Source organism: Rhinoderma darwinii, unplaced genomic scaffold (assembly GCF_050947455.1).
Source record: "Rhinoderma darwinii isolate aRhiDar2 unplaced genomic scaffold, aRhiDar2.hap1 Scaffold_130, whole genome shotgun sequence".
Classification (NCBI taxonomy): Eukaryota; Metazoa; Chordata; class Amphibia; order Anura; family Rhinodermatidae; genus Rhinoderma; species Rhinoderma darwinii.
Window position 1 is genome coordinate 7230279 of NW_027461962.1, and position 18343 is coordinate 7248621.

Sequence of the window (18343 nt, forward strand, 5' to 3'; positions counted from 1 at the left end):
TTTCCCCTGTTTTGTCCCCTCAGGGGCTTTGTAAATGTGACCTGGCCTCCGCAAACCATTCCTGCTAAATTTGAGCTCCAAAAGCCAAATAGCACTCTTTCTCTTCTAAGCCCTGCCGTGTCTCCAAACAACCGTTTATTACCACATGTGGGGTATTTTTTTACTCGGGAGAAATTGCTTTACAAATTTTACGGTGCTTTTTCTCCTTTAGTCCTTGTGAAAATGAGAAAAAAAATCGCTAAACCTACATTTTCTTTGAAAAAATGTTGATTTTAATTTTCATGGCCTACTTCCAATAATTTCTGTAAAAAACCTGTGCTGTCAAAATGCTCACTGTACCCCTAGATAATTTCCTTGAGGTGTGTAGTTTCCCAGATAGGGTCACTTTTGGGGGATTTTGACTGTTTTGGAACCGCAAGAGCCCTTCAAACCTGACATGACGCCTAAAATGTATTCTAACAAAAATAAGGCCCCAAAATCCACTAGGTGCTCCTTTGCTTCTGAGGCCGGTGCTTCAGTCCAGTAGCATGCTAGGGCCACATGTGGGATATTTCCTAAAACTGCAGAAACTGGGCAGCAAATATTGAGTTGCATTTCTCTGGTAAAACCTTCTGTGTTATAAAAAAAAATTGTATTAAAAATGTATTTCTGCAAAAAAATATGAAATTTGTAAATTTCACCTCTACTTTGCTTTAATTCCTGTGAAATGTGTAAAGGGTTAAGACATTTTCTAAATGCTGTTTTGAATACTTTGAGGGGTGAAGTTTTTTAAATGGGGTGACTTTTTGGGGGTTTCTAATATATAAGGCCCTCAAAGCCACTTCACAACTGAACTGGTCCCTGTAAAAATGGCCTTTTGAAATTTTCTTGAAAATGTGAGAAATTGCTGCTAAAGTTCTAAGCCTTGTGATGTCATAGAAAAATAAAAGGATGTTCAAAAAACAATGCCAAACTAAAGTAGACATATGGGGGATGTTAATTAGCAACAATTTTGTGTGCCCGAAGAGGGTTCACAAAATTATTCCTTTTCTGTATTACAATTCCCCTGTAACATAATCTCAAAGAAGGTAACAAAATCCATGGATGCCGAGCCTGTAACATTGTAAATTAAATATATTGGTTTTATTGTATTCCATAAATGGTGGTACAGACGCCACATCACGACCCCTAAACAAAAAAAAAGTCATCGATGTATCGTCCATTCCACACAATCCACTCGTAAAAGGGATTATTGGCTGAAAAAATGTTGTTCTCCCACCATGTCATAAACAAATTGTCCATGGAGAGGGAGAATTTTGACCCCATCAGGGCGTCTTCTATCTGCAATAAAATAACACTATCAAGGCAGAAGTAATTATGTGAGCGCAGATACTCCACTCACATTAAAATAAATTCTTGTAGATATTTGGAATACCTGGTGTATTTCCGCAAATGGAATTCCATTGCCTTGATTGCCGGAATATGTGGTATGCAGGCAGGCCCGCCATCAGAAATTTCTGGGCTTCATACAGTCAGTGGAATCCATTTGAGGAAATACATCTGGGTCCCCCATTATTAGGGGATTTGGAGAGGTGGCAACGGAAAGTCGTGGGATGGGAGCAGGACGCAAAGTGCCAGGGACTCTGTGAGCGGGCGGAGGAGTAGGCTAAGAGAACGGAAGGTGGCCGAGGCGGGAGTTGGGCCAGAGTGGATATGACGCTTGACCGGGGTCTGGGGAGGGGAAGGGGAGAGAGACCGGTGGAAAGGGGAGTGAGGCCGGTGGGAAGGGGAGAGAGACCGGTGGGAAGGTGGGAGAGAAGGGGCAACATAAAAAAATAATTAAACTGAATCTGCTGCTTTAAAACAGAGTCACTCACCAAGTTGCAGAGCTAGCCGCTGCTTCTGGCCCCTGCATGGGTCCCATTCCTTTCTACAAACCAATTACCGCTGATCATAACCTTGATGAGCGGCAGCTGCCCCCTTTATTTTACTTTTGTGGCCAGGCCCCTGACAGTATTACCAGCGGTACTACCCTGATGGAAGGACTGTTTGCAGGAGTACTAGCCAACTATGTCACAGATAACCCAAGTTTCAAGACCATGAAAAGTTATGGATTTTTGGCATCCCATGGAATATGGGAACAATAGGGAATTATATCAGTAAGTATTCAGCCTGTTTCTTGGCTAATACTTCTAATTCAATTCCTTCTTCTAGCAGATTTTTTAAAGGTTCTTTACATGTGGTGCTTGGTTTCGCCACAAGTTTGCGATATGTCGATTCATTGTCTAAAATGGTATGAACGTGTCTGGGTTATCTAGAACAACTCCTGCTCCATGCACTCCTAAGATTTGGAGGACACAGTTATACGCTGGATATATGGTGAGCACCTCTGTGTTTTCACCTTTAGCCCTTATGTGTATATAGTGAACCTTTTAGATGGTTAATCTTTACCCGCTAAGGTGGAAGGGTTGGTTCCAATGCCTAATTATGGTGGTGTCTGAGGAAATAAAGGTCCTTTTAGATGTCCCGATACTGACCATTAAAACCAGCGCCAATCGACGATACAGCGTATCACAAGGAGCAATCATCAGTAATGTATGGGGAAAACAATCGTTACTACACGAGACCCCGCACCGATCTGCCAGTCCAGCTGCCTCCGGGCACTGGACAACACTGCCGGAAGCAGATGGTTCCGACCACTGCATAGCGGCCGTTCAGCAGAACTGCAGCTCGGCCTCTATTCTTGTGTACCTTTTGTACCATTTGTGACCCGCTTAAAAACCTTTTACGATATGAATCTCAGTGTAAAAAATTCAAGTATCTAGTCTACAATAAAAAACAATGAGTGCTCTATACTTTTTATTAGCTTCAGTCACTTGCAGGCTGCACACCCATTAATTTCAATATAAAACAGAGTAGACTTTTATTTTTTGACGTGTCATTACATCTGTATATTATATGTGGAGTTGTTATTATACACCGTCTCTATGATCTGATGACGGGCATTTTCCCCAAACTGCACCACCATGCTGCCCATACACTGACTGTATAGTCTGTCTCGCCAGCTAAGTCCTTGGTCTCCGTCATCTAATGTTGACGGATAACTGGCATCGCTGGACTCCACCGGCCGGTGAGTCTGCACCTTGTTCACACTCCTCGATGTAGGCCTGAGGCTCGTTCGCAAGTCAGACTGCTAGCTCTGCCCCCTAGATGTTAATATTGATGTTCAAGTCTTGACAGCTGATATTGATGTTCACAACCATTGGATAGTACATGGGGAAGTGATCTACAACCTTGATGTCTCTGTCCTCAGCGGTTCATCCCTGATAAATGCATTTTATTTGTTGGCACTGCCGATGTAAAACCACTTGGTGGCCAGAATGGAGACGGCCCTTTCATTGGCTTTTCTGATATTACATGAGAAGCCTTCGCAGTGCAGTGTGGCCAGAGCTAGGCTGAGACTATATAAGTCCAGGTCTTACATGACATCATGGTTGATGGCATCTTTAAGAAATTCAACATGTCTGACTACAGCCTCCTTGTCCTCTGAGTTGACCAGACCGCTTGGGATCTGGAGGAGCATGGTCTTCATCAATTTTGGGTGGTTATGAGCCAGACAGCTGTAGATGGATTTCAGGTCATTGATGTTTGGAGAGATTTCCGTCCGGAAAAATCCCCAAATGTTGGCTCCTTTGATGTAGGAGAGGCAGCTCTGCAGAGATGAAGTACTGGCTGCTACTATCTCCTGGTTGTCACTATGTAATTTCAGGAGTAAAGTTGGTATACAGCTCCTGACTTTGTCTGTAAAATATCCAAATAGCAGAAGGCGGCAGCTCTCTGTCAGATCCCTTAACAGGTTTATGGCCGCAATCTGGACTTCTCCATCCGGATAGTCCATATGCTCCCGGGATATTTTAATGAATTGTTTACTGAGGACAGAAAGCTTCAGGCGTCTGATAATGGAGGACAGCGCCCTCAGTGCCGCCATGATGATCTTGATGCTGCTGGTTTTTGATAGTCTAAACTCCATGTGGGCAATGATCTTATTCTTGTAGCTCTCCACCAGTCTTGTAGCTCCGGTGGTGGCATTCCCCAGTGCCTCCATGGCGATGCTGCACAAGATGTTATCGTCCTCTTCTATGATCTTCAGCAGATGTTGGATTGCGCACTCTTGGTATTTCTGCTTTATAAGTCTTGGATGCTTCAAAGCCTCATTGAAGAACATAGCTGCTGTCATTTTGGCCTTTGGGTCCGCATTCTTCAGGGCATTGAGCAGAAACTGAAGGAAATCTTTTGTTATTTTCCTGCCAGATACCAGAGATGTCACAAGCATGTTCATCCCAATACGCTGCTTCTCTGTATCTTCCAGTTCCTTATTCTCCGCAGCAAATTGCTCCCTGTACTTTTCTAGGAGCTCGGCGTGAGGAAGGGTCTGTAACTCGTCATTGCCTGGCTCGGTCGGCTGGTTTTCCGATGATTCGGGTACAGTAAAGAATTCCAGGGCAACTTTGGTGGAGTCTTGAAGCTCAGCATGGACATCAGGCAACCAGGTGGAAATGTTGGCCTTCATGTTGCTTATGGCCTTCATAAGTTGCACTTTGCAGCTGCCACCCTTCACAATATATTCTTGGATGCTGCCGCATAAACGTCTTATAGCATAGCACAACGTCTCCTTAGATAGTTGGTCAGTAGCATTTTTGACCACTTGGCCCAGCACTGGCAGCATGTCCAAGATGTGTGGCATGATGACTGTAGCACACAGAGATGTCACTTCTGTCAAAGTGTCGACAATGGCAGCATTGAAATCCTCATAAACGATGTTGTATCTCAGTTCCCCGACCACCGCTTCAAGATGGAGGATGCTCAGCCAGACAATAACCTTCTTAGTCATGGCGTAGGAATAGTATTGTCCCTTCATGTACTCCACCTTCAAGTGCTCACATAGCACATTGATTATATATTCCTTCAGGTAGTGTGCCGCGTCTCTTCTGTACTGAATGACTCTGATGAAGAAGCGGCACATGGCGGCGTTGTATTGAGATGGTAACAGGCTACTCAGAATGGCTTTCTGAAACACATCCGTATAAGTGAAGAGATCTTCAGCCACCTTCTCCTGGATGAAATAAGGGACACAGGCTCCTAAGACGTCTTCTTCCACCAAATCCCAGGTGTCCAAAGCATTTCTGAGCTCTTGATTTGTGTCCACACAGAATGTCTGATGTTTTCTATTCATGATCTTCATATCCACAAATCTGCTGAGGCGAGAAATCATTGTGTGGTTACTTGTTTCTAAATCATCTTCCAAAAAGAAAATAGATTCTAGACTTCTCTGTCCTCAATTATCAGCCCCCTCCCCAATAAACATGTGATAACTGCATGAAGAGCGCCCTCCCAAGGCAGAGACAGGACAGTGCAGCCAGAGGAGACAGCGGCACTCCTCTACACTGCGCCCTCTGGTGGTGTAAGAATTTAAAGGTTTCAGAAAATGAAAGCCACATATAAGATTATATGTAATATTATATAGGATATTTTATTTGGGTAAATCAAAGATGGAGGATCATGGGTATAGTTGCGTTTCTTAATGAAATGTGTCTCATCAGTTTGCAAGATTCCTATTGTTTACCCTGATTCTCACAATAAATGACCCCGAGGTTCACAGGTATCTCTTACAGGTGCTAACCAGTAGTGTGAACCCAGTCTTACCCATGGACAAACTCAGGATGTCATAAATGCTAAAGGTGGTTGATAAGTGGCACCAGTATTCTATATCCGCATGTTACATGAGGGGGGAAGTTCTTTTTATCAGGAAGGTCACACTATTTGTCTCTAAGAGGGGCAGACAAGGGGGCATAAAAGACCCAAGCATGACATGAGGGCAGCCACTTGGGAGGCCACTTGAGGAGGGACATACTGGAAAGGAGACTTCCTGGAGTGTGGGGAGACCATGGATGGTAACTATAACCTGTCATGTAATTGTTGATGATAAGGAAAAAGTGTCTCTGTAAAGTTTCACTCTTTATAAAATATACATTTTCATACACTCAATCTTGTATTTCATTTATTGCGCCTGACCTTAGAATCTAACCCAGTAAGAGGGTGAAAGAGAAACATTCTTACAGGGGCAGCACATGGAACTCGCTGCATTACTTCACAAGAAACATTCTACATGTTCTCCTCTTACCTCTGAATCGTGGATCTGAAGCTTCTGGATAAAGCAAGATTTCTAGAAGTCACAGGACTCAAGAAAAAGTCAAGTGAGAGCGACGTACCAAAAAGCAAGAAACTATTGGTCTATAGCGGCTCAACGGAATGTGACTGATCTGCAGCTTTTATAGAGAAGGTGAATTATGACATCACTGATGACCTCACACTTACCTTACATTCTAACACACATCAAATGTTTTTTGTTTTTTTTCACATATCTTTATTGAATTTCAGTAATAAAAACATTACAACATTTCAATATCCAGTGATTATAAATATCATAATGCTCAACAATTTATCTGCACAATTTACATCAGGCAACATATAGCTCCCCAATCCCATCCCCCTTCCACCCCAAAGATCATTAAGTACCATAATATTATAACCTTCTTATGATAAAATAATAATTATACCTTCCTATAGAACACCAATCAATTCCATATCCCCAATATTTCCTCCCACTTTTTTATACAATTTTTCTTGTCTGCTCTTATTTTCTCATATTCTTTAATTCTCTTAACCAACTTCAACCAATCCATAACAATTGGGGATTTACCAGCCATCCAATTTCTTGCAATTATTATTTTTGCGTAAAAGAGAACATTAACCCCTTTGTGCACCGTGACGTGCTATTACATCCGGGTGCGGGTGGTGATGTTTAGAGTGCGCTCCATATGCTGCGTGTGTCGGCTGTGTTTTACAGTGGACACCCGGGACTAACAGTCGGGAGCAGTGATCGTGCTGTTCCTAGCTGTTTAACCCCTCAAATGCTGCGGTCGATCGCGAGCATCTGAGGCATTGAAAAAAGGGGGGCGGCCCCCTCTCACATTTCATCACCCCCCCAGTTAGATCAGGGGGTGACAATGATTGTAATGGCAGCTCATGGGCCTAATGATGGCACCCAGAGCAGCCTTCACTTAACTTAAAGAGGCTCTGTCACCAGATTTTGCAACCCCTATCTGCTATTGCAGCAGATAGGCGCTGCAATGTAGATTACAGTAACGTTTTTATTTTAAAAAAACGAGCATTTTTGGCCAAGTTATGACCATTTTTGTAGTTATGCAAATGAGGCTTGCAAAAGTCCAAGTGGGTGTGTTTAAAAGTAAAAGTCCAAGTGGGCGTGTATTAGGTGCGTACATCGGGGCGTTTTTAATACTTTCACTAGCTGGGCGCTCTGATGAGAAGTAACATCCTCTTCTCTTCAGAACGCCCAGCTTGTGACAGTGCAGATCTGTGACGTCACTCACAGGTCCTGCATCGTGACGGCCACATCGGCACCAGAGGCTACAGTTGATTCTGCAGCAGCAACAGCGTTTGCAGGTAAGTCGATCTTACCTGCAAACGCTGATGATGCTGCAGAATCAACTGTAGCCTCTGCTGCCGATGTGGCCGTCACGATGCAGGACCTGTGAGTGACGTCACAGCGTGATCTGCCAGAAGCTGGGCGTTCTGAAGAGAAGAGGATGATACTTCTCTTCACAGCGCCCAGCTAGTAAAAGTATTAAAAACGCCCCGATGTATGCACATAATACACGCCCAGTTAGACTTTTACTTTTAAACACACCCACTTGGACTTTTGCAAGCCTCATTTGCATAATTACAAAAATGGTCATAACTTGGCCAAAAATGCTCGTTTTTTTAAAAATAAAAACGTTACTGTAATCTACATTGCAGCGCCTATCTGCTGCAATAGCAGATAGGGGTTGCAAAATCTGGTGACAGAGCCTCTTTAAGCCTGTAAAAATGACAATATACTGCAATACGTTAGTATGATCGCCGGTTCAAATCCCCTAGGGAGGCTAATAAAGTGTGTAAAAAAAGTGCAAAAAAGTTTTTAGTAGTGAAAAAAATTAAAAACAAATAGTTAAAAAAACCTTTTCCCATTTTCCCCCTAAAGTAATGTAAAAAATAAAAAAAGTTAACAAAATTGGTATTGCTGCATGCGTAAAAGTCTGAACTATTACAATATAGCGTTATTTAATGGGAGGCGCGAGAACAGCACCGGCGGACGTCATTGCTCATCAGCGCATGGGTCGGCAGCCCGCGCTGATGCGCTCCCCTCCCCCGCTCCCCTCTTAGACGATGGGGATACAGCGGTGGGGGGAGAGCTGTTGATGTCTGCCCCTGCTGTAATAAAGCAGAGGGCTTCGGGGGGAGCGGCGGCTGCTCAGGCTAGGTCACCCCGCCGCTCCCGTAGAACTCGCCCACCAGAGCGCCTTAGTCCAGACATGGCCCCGCGGGCCCGGCGTCGCAGGGGGAGCCCTTCAAGGGACGCTGCAGGCCAGGCTGCTGGGACGGGCGCTTCCTCCCAGGGCCTGCGTCCTGGCAGGAATCCCCAGCCGCGACGGGGCTCGGCGGTTACCAAGGAGTCGCAGGCCGGGCTCCATGTCACACCCCTGCCTTCAGCTGCTGTGTTCGGAGGGCAGTAGATGGCCGCCCCGCATGGTGATGTTCTGGCCAGGGGGCAGGCTTCCTCGAGAGCATCGGTGAGGACGCCAAGATCAGCGAAGACGACGAGGCAACAGGTCCGGTCGGAAGTCTGGGTCCCTGCGGTCGGGCGGCAGGTTGCCGGCCCATCGGTCAGCGTGCCGGGATCCCCGTGTCGTAGATGTCGGTGCGAGTACCAGTCGGCGGCGAGAGAGGATTTGGAAGATTGAGAGCTGGATGAGTCGCATCGCGGTCAGGATTTTCCGGCTGGCGGGAATACAGCGCCAGGGCAGCCTGGTGAGTGTGTAACTCCTACGTTACCGTATCCAGCAATTTTCATGTCGGGTGTTGGGGGTGGTTCAGCGAGCGGGGTAGCGGCTGTCGGTAGTGGCGTTGCCGGGCGCGATGGTTTAACAGATTTAGTGGGTTGTTTGCGCGAGCTAGTCGGTCGCTTAAATAGGACAGCGGCGCCGGTAGCGCCGGCTGGGTCTCCTGTGTTGGTATGGGAAGGGCCCATGGTCGGGGAGGTCCCGGGGGTGGCAAAGGAAGCGGTAGCAGTGTCGGTCCAAACCGAGGCGCTGAAGGATGGGGATAGGATTCGGCTTGATGATCGCGCTCGGGGCGAGGTTTACGTCTGTTTCGAGGGCCCGTTAGGGGCTCACCTGAAGCAAGAGGTACGCAAACGGATTTGGAAGGATGAATACGTGGAGATATTTTCTCTTCTGCCGCTTGCAAAGTTCAATTTGGATAAGGGCAAGCGGGACGAGAGTAAGAAAGAGGAAGAAGAACGCCGGCGGTATAGGCTTATCCCGCAGACGTTCGCCAACTGGTCGCAAGCTTTCGCTATTTTGGCAAGTGTGATCGGGGAAAAGGCGCCGGAAAATTGCTCGGCGTTGTTTTGTTACTTTGATGCCATCGGGGAGGCCTATCGGGCGTACAGGGGCCAGGCGTGGTTGCGGTATGATGAGCAATTTCGCCAGCGGAAGGCGGTCCCGACGGCGATCCGGTGGGATCAAAAGGATATTGCGTTGTGGTTGCGGGTTACGGCGCAGGCTAAGCAGTCCTTTCCCGGGAGTGTTGGCCAAGGGTGCCAGTCTAGTCAATCCGGGCAAGGTTCCGGGTCAAAACTGGGGTTCTGCTGGCAATTCAACGATGGCCAGTGTAAGTTCGGGGCCACCTGTAAATTTAAGCATGTCTGTTCGGAGTGCAATGGCTCCTCACACGGGTCCTCAAAATGTATGCGGAAGGGTAGGCGGTCAGGCCCTCAGTCCGCTTCAGTTGGTCAAGGGGCGGTCGCCGGTGAGGGTGGAAAGGATGCCCCCGTATCTAAGTGAATATCCGGATAGGGTTGTGGCCACGTTAATTTACGAGGGGTTTTTGTTTGGTTTTGTTATCCCCCTCCTCCATATGAGGTTCCGGTGACACGGCGCAACCTTAAGTCAGCTTATCTGCACTCGGCGGTCGTTTCAGAAAAGCTTTTGAAAGAGGTGTCTTTGGGTCGGATGTCCGGTCCTTTTGATGAGCCGCCGATTGAGAATCTAGTGGTATCACCCTTGGGAGTTGTGCCAAAGCGGGAGCCTCACAAATTCCGGTTGATACAGCATTTGTCGTTTCCCAGGGGAGTGTCGGTGAACGATGGGATAGATCACGAGTTATGTTCGGTTATTTACACTTAGTTTGACAAAGCGGTGGCGTTAGTGCGGGAGGCGGGGCCCGGTGCGTTGTTGGCAAAAACTGACATTGAGTCGGCCTTTCGCTTGCTGCCGGTACATCCAGATAGCCAACGGCTGTTGGGTTGCTTCTGGAACGGGGGGGTTTTATGTTGATAGGTGTCTTCCAATGGGGTGCTCCCTTTCTTGCGCATACTTCGAGGCGTTTAGTAGCTTCGTGGAGTGGGTGACGAAGGGTGTGGCCGGGGTCGATTCCTTAATACATTATCTTGATGATTTTTTGTGCGTAGGCCCTAGCGGGTCCCCGGTTTGCGGGAATTTATTGTATTCCTTGCAGAAGGTTGCGACGGATTTCGGATTCCCTTTGGCGCCTGGAAAGACAGAGGGCCCGGTATCTACCATCTGTTTTTTGGGGATCCAAATTGATTCGGTGGCAATGGAGTGCAGGCTGCCTGAGGATAAATTATTGCCATTGCGACAGGAGGTCAGGCGGGCTTGTCAATTGAAGAAGATCACGTTGCGCGATCTTCAGTCGCTGCTTGGAAAGTTGAACTTTGCCTATCGAATTATGCCAATGGGTAGAGTTTTTAGCAGGAGGTTGGCGTCAGCGACGGTGGGGATTCGGGCGCCCCATTATTTTGTGAGGATTGGTGGGGATCACAGGGCGGACCTGCGGGTCTGGGATGAGTTCCTTGGGCAGTATAATGGTAGATCATTGTGGATGTCGCAGGTACAGGAGATGGGAGAGTTGGAACTGTTTACTGACGCGGCAGCGTCTGGTGGTTTTGGCGCGTATGCAGGAGGACAATGGTATTGCTGATGCTCTTTCTCACTCGCAGTGGGATCGTTTTCGGCAAATGGCAGCGGGAGCGGAGCTGGTCGGTTTGGCTTGCCCGGAACATCTCTGGGGTCTGATTTCGGTCCCGTGGAACGGTTGATTGAAAGGTTATTGGCTAGCTCGACGTGGAGCGCTTATTCGGCGTGTTGGCAGCAGTGGGAGGAGTGGGTAAGAGTGTTGGGTAACGTCAGCACGGCGCAAGACAGGTTGGTGGCGTTATTGTACTGGTTGGGGGATGCTGGGGAGGCGGGGTTTTCCCCGGCAAAAGTGAATCGTTTTGTTGCTGGTTTGGCGTTTGGATTCAAATTACGGGGTTTCCAGGATGTGACCAAACATTTTTTAGTACGGCAAGCTTTAAAAGGTCTGCGTTGGGGTAGGGCGGTAGCAGATCAGAGGTGACCCGTTTCTTTTTCCCTGCTTGGGTCGTTGGGTGCATCGCTGGGGGCTGTTTGTAATTTGGCTTTTTCCCTCGCGTTTTTCGGAGCACTCAGAATTGGGGAGTTGGTTTCTCCTAGTGCGGCTAGAGCTGGGGGATTGCGACAGGCTGATGTGGGTCTATATGAGGATAGATTTGAGTTGTTTTTGCAGCGGTCCAAGACTGATCAAGCAGGTCGGGGTAAGCGGATAGTGTTGTTTGCCCTCCCAGGGTCGGCAATGTGTCCAGTCGCTTGTATGGCGGTTTTTAAGCCACTGGTTGGGGGGCCTGAGGCGCCATTGCTCCGTCATAATAATGGCTCGTTTTTGTCCAGGTATCAATTTGGTGCAGTGTTTAAAAAATGCTTGACTGCGGTTGGCGTAGGGCAGGGGTATTACTCGTCTCACTCGTTCAGGATTGGCGCTGCTACTGAAGCGGGGCGGTGGGGGCTGGATGACGAGGGTGTGCGGCGCATAGGCCGGTGGGAGTCCAATAGGTTTCGGACTTATGTGCACCCTCATTTGTTGTGAGTCGGTCAGGTGTTTTGATTGTTTGACATGTGCGGTTTTGTTTCTCTTTTCAGATCATCAACCTTGCTTAGTGTGGATTTTAGGACATTCTTTTGTGCACTGGGGGGCATTGCGGGCTCACGTTCGCCCAGATGGCCGCCAGCTTCGCATTCCGCGGCACGATGCGGTTGTACACTGGCTGGGCTTCCGAGGTATGTTGTGGAGCCGGGTACTTGCTGAGTTTCAGACATACTCTCAGTTAGACAGGGTTCCGGAGTTTCTGGTGTTACATGTGGGGGGGAATGATCTGGGGGTGCGCCCGTTTCGCGAGTTAGTGCGGGATATTAAACACGATCTATTGAGTTTATGGGTATCTTATCCTCAACTGGTGATTGTTTGGTCGGACATCGTTCCGAGGAAGTTTTGGCGTTTGGCAAGATCGGTCGAAAGGGTTAACAAAGCCTGCATTAAGGTAAACTACGCGGTGTCACGTTTTGTTGCTAAGCATGGGGTCATTTGTGTTCGTCACAAGGATTTCGAGTCAGGGGTCGGTAATTATTGGAGAAGTGATGGGGTACATTTGACCGAGGTTGGAATTGATATGTGGAGCCCGGCTTTAGCAGAAGGAATTGAGAGGGCGGTGGTGGTTTGGAGGGACTCACAGGCTTGAGGTGGTCAAGGCCTGTTTCGCTGTGGCGGGGGGAGTCCTTGAGGTTGGTCAGTACAAAATGGTGGGGGGGTCGCATCGGGGGTATGCGTCCCCCAAAATGGTACATCATTTGAAGACTTCATAGGGTGTTATCTCTTTGAAGTGGTCTTCTGGAGGTTGGAGCCATCTGCAGGGGTGAGCGGTGCTTCCGAGCTGGTTTACGGCTGGAGGTAAATAGTTGGTGGTGGTTTTCAGATGGCTAATTTAAAGGAAATCGGAAAAAATGGCTTCAAGGACTTTCCCTGCTCTGTTTAGTGTTAATTGACCCACGTTGGGTCATGTGAATTATAGTAGGAATTCTCTGGTCGAATTCCTAAAAGAGTTATCCGAATGTTTCGGATTAAATTGCATTTAATTTATGTTAAATAAATAAACGGCTGCTGTAGCCATTTCACATCCAACCTCGGTTGTCACGTGTCTTTATTGGGAAGGGGGCGAAAGAAGGGGAATAAAGGTAAAATGGTTAATCAGCACATGACTCTACTTAGGCTAGTCAAGCAGAGGCTGGACGGCAGCACGGAGGGCTTAACGGGAAGCCTCCATGACTGCCGTAGGAGGGAGGGTTCAACCAATAGGAAGACAGGTGGGTGAAGTAGGAGGGGGAGTGGGCAGGAGCCGGGGTGTGGTAACTGTTCCTCCCGCTGTTTTCGGCATTGAGCCGGAAGCAGCGGGAGGAGAAACAAGAAAAATTAGTTCCCACCCACCCGCCCTGAATTAGGTCCGGTTATGAGATCAGGGTGTGGGTTTATCTGTTTTCGTGTTTTGAAGTATGCTTATGTAACTTGTGTTTGTTTTATTTCTTTTAAGCAGGTCCGGGTGTCATGGCAGCTGGCGGGGGGAGTCCTTGAGGTTGGTCAGTACAAAATGGTGGGGGGGGTCGCATCGGGGGTATGCGTCCCCCAAAATGGTAGATCATTTGAAGACTTCATAGGGTGTTATCCCTTTGAAGTGGTCTTCTGGTGGTTGGAGCTATCTGCAGGGGTGAGCGGTGCTTCCGAGCTGGTTTACGGCTGGAGGTAAATAGTTGGTGGTGGTTTGCAGATGGCTAATTTAAAGGAAATCAGAAAAAATGGCTTCAAGGACTTCCCCTGCTCTGTTTAGTGTTAATTGACCCACGTTGGGTCATGTGAATTATAGTAGGAATTCTCTGGTCGAATTCCTAAAAGAGTTATCCGAATGTTTCGGATTAAATTGCATTTAATTTATGTTAAATAAATAAATGGCTGCTGTGGCCATTTCACATCCAACCTCGGTTGTCATGTGTCTTTATTGGGAAGGGGGCGAAAGAAGTGGAATAAAGGTAAAATGGTTAATCAGCACATGACTCCACTTAGGCTAGTCATGGTTTGCGGAGGCCATGTCACATTTACAAAGCCCCTGAGGGGACAAAAGAGTGGAAACCCCCCACAAGTAACCCCATTTTGGAAACTACCCCCATTGAGGAAATTATCTAGGGGTATAGTGAGCATTTTGACCCCACAGGTTTTTTGCAGAAATTATTGGAATTAGGCCCTGAAAATGTAGGTTTAGCTAATTTTTTCTCATTTCCACAAGGACTGAAGGAAAAAAAAGCAGCACAAAATTTGTAAAGCAATTTCTCCCGAGTAAAACAGTACCCCACATGTGGTAATAAACAGATGTTTGGACACACGGCAGGGCTTAGAAGGGATGGAGCGCCATTTGGCTTTTGGAGTTCACATTTAGCAGGAATGGTTTGCGGAGGCCATGTTGCATTTACAAAGCCCCTGAGGGGACAAAACAGTGGAAACCCCCCCCCCCACAAGTGACCCCATTTTGGAGACTACCCCCATTGAGGAAATTATCTAGGAGTATAATGAGCGTTTTGACCCCACAGTTTTTTTGCAGATATTATTGGAAGTAGGCCCTGAAAATAAAAATCTACATTTTTTTCAAAGAAAATGTAGGTTTAGCTAATTTTTTCTCATTTCCACAAGGACTGAAGGAGAAAAAGAACCACAAAATTTGTAAAGCAATTTCTCCCGAGTAAAACAATACCCCACATGTGGTAATAAACGGTTAGAGAAGGGCTGAGAAGGGAAAGAGCGCTATTTGGCTTTTGGAGCTCAAGTTTAGCAGGAATGGTTTGCAGAGGCCATGTCACATTTACAAAGCCCCTGAGGGGACAAAACAGTGGAAACCCCCCACAAGTGACCCCATTTTGGAAACTACACCCATTGAGGAAATTATCTAGGGGTATAGTGAGCGTTTTGACCCAACATAATTTTTGCATAAATTATTGGAAGTAGGCCCTGAAAATGACAATCTAAATTTTTTCAAAGAAAATGAAGGTTTAGCTAATTTTTTCTCATTTCCACAAGGACTGAAGGAGAAAAAGCACCGTAAAATTTGTAAACCAATCTCTCCCGAGTAAAACAGTACCCCACATGTGGTAATAAACGGCTGTTTGGACACACGGCAGGGCTTCAAAGGGATGGAGTGCCATTTGGCTTTTGGAGTTCCCATTTAGCAGGAATGGTTTGCGGAGGCCATGTCACATTTACAAAGTCCCTGAGGAGACAAAACAGTGGAAACCCCCACAAGTGACCCCATTTTGGAGACTACACCCATTGAGGAAATTATCTAGGGGTATAGTGAGCGATTTGACCCCACAGTTTTTTTGCAGAAATTATTGGAAGTAGGCCCTGAAAAGAAAAATCAAAATTTTTTCAAAGAAAATGTAGGTTTAGCTTATTTTTACTCATTTCCACAAGGACTGAAGGAGAAAAAGCACCACAAAATTTGTAAAGCAATTTCTCCCGAGTAAAAAAATGCCCCACATGTGGTAATTAACGGCTGTTTGGAGACACGGCTTGGCTTAGAAGGGAAAGAGCGCTATTTGGCTTTTGGAGATCACATTGAGCAGGAATAGTTTGCGGCGGCCATGTCACATTTGCAAAGCCCCTGAGGGGAAAAAACAATGAAAACGCCCAAAAAGTGACACCATTTAGGAAACTACACCTCTTGAGGAATTTATCTAGGGGCGTAGTGAGAATTTTGACCCCACAGATGTTTCATAGAATTTATTAGAATTGGGCAGTGAAAATAAAAACAATCCTTTTTCTTCAATAAGACGTAGCTTTAGCGCAATTTTTTTTCATTTTCACAACAAATAAAGGAAAAAAAAGAACCCAACATTTGTAAAGCAATTTCTCCCGAGTACGGCAATACCCCATATGTGGTCATAAACTGCTGTTTGGGCACACGGCAGGGCTCAGAAGGGAAGGACCATTGCTGGATTGGTTTCTGGGCGCCTGTGGGCCCAAAACAGTGGAAACCCCCCAGAAGCGACCCAATTTTGGAAACTACACCCCTCAATGCATTTACCTAGGGGTGTAGTGAGCATGTTAACCCTGCAGGTGTTTTGTAGAAATTAGTGTGAACTCGATGTTGCAGAGTGAAAATGGGATTTTTTCCACAGATATGTGGACAATATGTGGTGCCCGGCTTGTGCCACCATAACAAGACAGCTCTCTAATTATTATGCTGGGTTTCCTGGTTTTAGAAACACCCTACATGTGGCCCTAATCTCTTGCCTGGACAGTCGACCAGGCTCAGGAGTGAAAGCGTACCATGTAAAATTGAGGCCTAATTTGGCGATTTACAAAGTATTGGTTCACAACTGCAGAGGCTCAGATGTGAAATAATAAAAATAAACCCCTGGGAAGTGACCCCATTATGGAAACTGCACCCCTCAATGCATTTATTAAGGGGTGTAGTGAGCATTTTCACCCCACAGGTCTTTTCCATAAATGAATGCGCTGTGGATGGTGCAAATTAAAAATTTATATTTTTCCCTAGATATGCCATTCAGTGGCAAATATGTAGTGCCCAGCTTATGCCACTGGAGACACACACCCCAAAAATTGCTAAAAGGGTTCTCCCGGGTATGACGGTGCCATATATGTGGAAGGAAACTGCTGTTTGGGGACGCTGTAGGGTTCAGATGGGAGGAAACGCCATTTGGCTTTTGGAGCGTGGATTTTGCTTGGTAGTAGTTTTGTTTGGAGTCTTACTGGTGTTTCCGTTTATAATGTAGGGCATATGTAAGCCGGGCGGAGTATATAAGGGGCATAGTCAGGTGGTATAATAATGGGGTAAAAAAAAACAATAAAATGATCCATAGATGTGTGTTACGCTGTGACACAATCATTTCTGCACAGGCTGGTGTCGCACTGATATATGGCGTCCTTTATTATCCCCCTTTTGATCCACACTCCGCGCCTTTGTAGTTTGGGGAATTTTGCTAGGAAGTGTTGTCCTGGTATAATACGGGCACTGTCGCTTCCAGCGGATATGTTTGGGCCCTCCCTTTCCTGGTTCCCTAATTTTAGGTCCTTGATAAATCGCCTCTTCAAACAGAAGAAATGTTCCCCTCGGGCACAACTGCATATTTTTTTATTTCCTGACTTATTGGAGCCATAACTAATTTTATTTTTCATAGACGTAGCGGTATGAGGACTGGTTTGTTGCGGGACGAGCTGTAGTTATTATTGGTACCATTTTGGGGTACATGCAACTCTTTGATCACCTTTTATCCTATTTTTTGGAAGGCCAGGTAAACAAAAAAATGCAATTCTGGCACAGCTTTTGTCTTTTTTTTTATACAGCGTTCACCATGCGTTATAAATTACATGTTAACTTTATTCTGCGGGTCAGTACGATTCCGGCGATACCTATTTTATAGGACTTTTTTATGTTTTACAACTTTTTGCACAATAAAATTACTTTTGTAAAAAGAATGTATTTTTTCTGTCGCCAAGTTGTGAGAACCATAACTTTTTAATTTTTTTGTCGACGGAGGTGTATGAGGGCTTGTTTTTTGCGGGACGAGCTATAGTTTTTATAGGTACCATTTTTGGATACGTGCGACTTTTTGATCACTTTTTATTCTAACATTTGTAGGGCAAAGTGACAAAAAAACAGAAACTCTGGTAACGTTTTTTACGGGTTTTTTTTACGCTGTTCACCGCGTGCAATAAATAATATAATATTTTGATACCTCTGGTCGTTACGGTCGCGGCGATATCAAATACATATGGTTTATTATTATTTTTCAATAATAAAGGACTTGATAAGAGTAAAAGGGGGATTGGGTTTTATTTGATTACTTGAAACTTTTATTGTTTTCAAACTTTTATTATTTGCACTTTTTTTTACACTTTTTCTCAAGTCCCACTAGGGGACTTGAAGGTCCAACGGTCAGATTTTTTTTTTTTTAATACATTGCACTACCTATGTAGTGCAATGTATTAGATCTGTCAGTCATTCACTGACTGCAAGCCGATTAGGCTTCGCCTCCCGGCGGGGCCTAAATCGGCTTCCGTAATGGCAGAGCAGGAGACCATTGTGTCTCCTGTTGCCATAACAGCAGTCGCCAGTCCTGATTGCCTGTCAGGGCTGGCGATCTGCTAGTAACCGCTACGATGAAGCAATCGCTTTCGATTGCTGCATCGAAGGGGTTAATGGCAGGGATCGGAGCTAGCTCCGGTTCCTGTCGTTACAGGTGGATGTCAGCTGTACAGTACAGCTGAGATCCGGTGATGATGGCACCGGCTCATCTTCTGAGCTGGT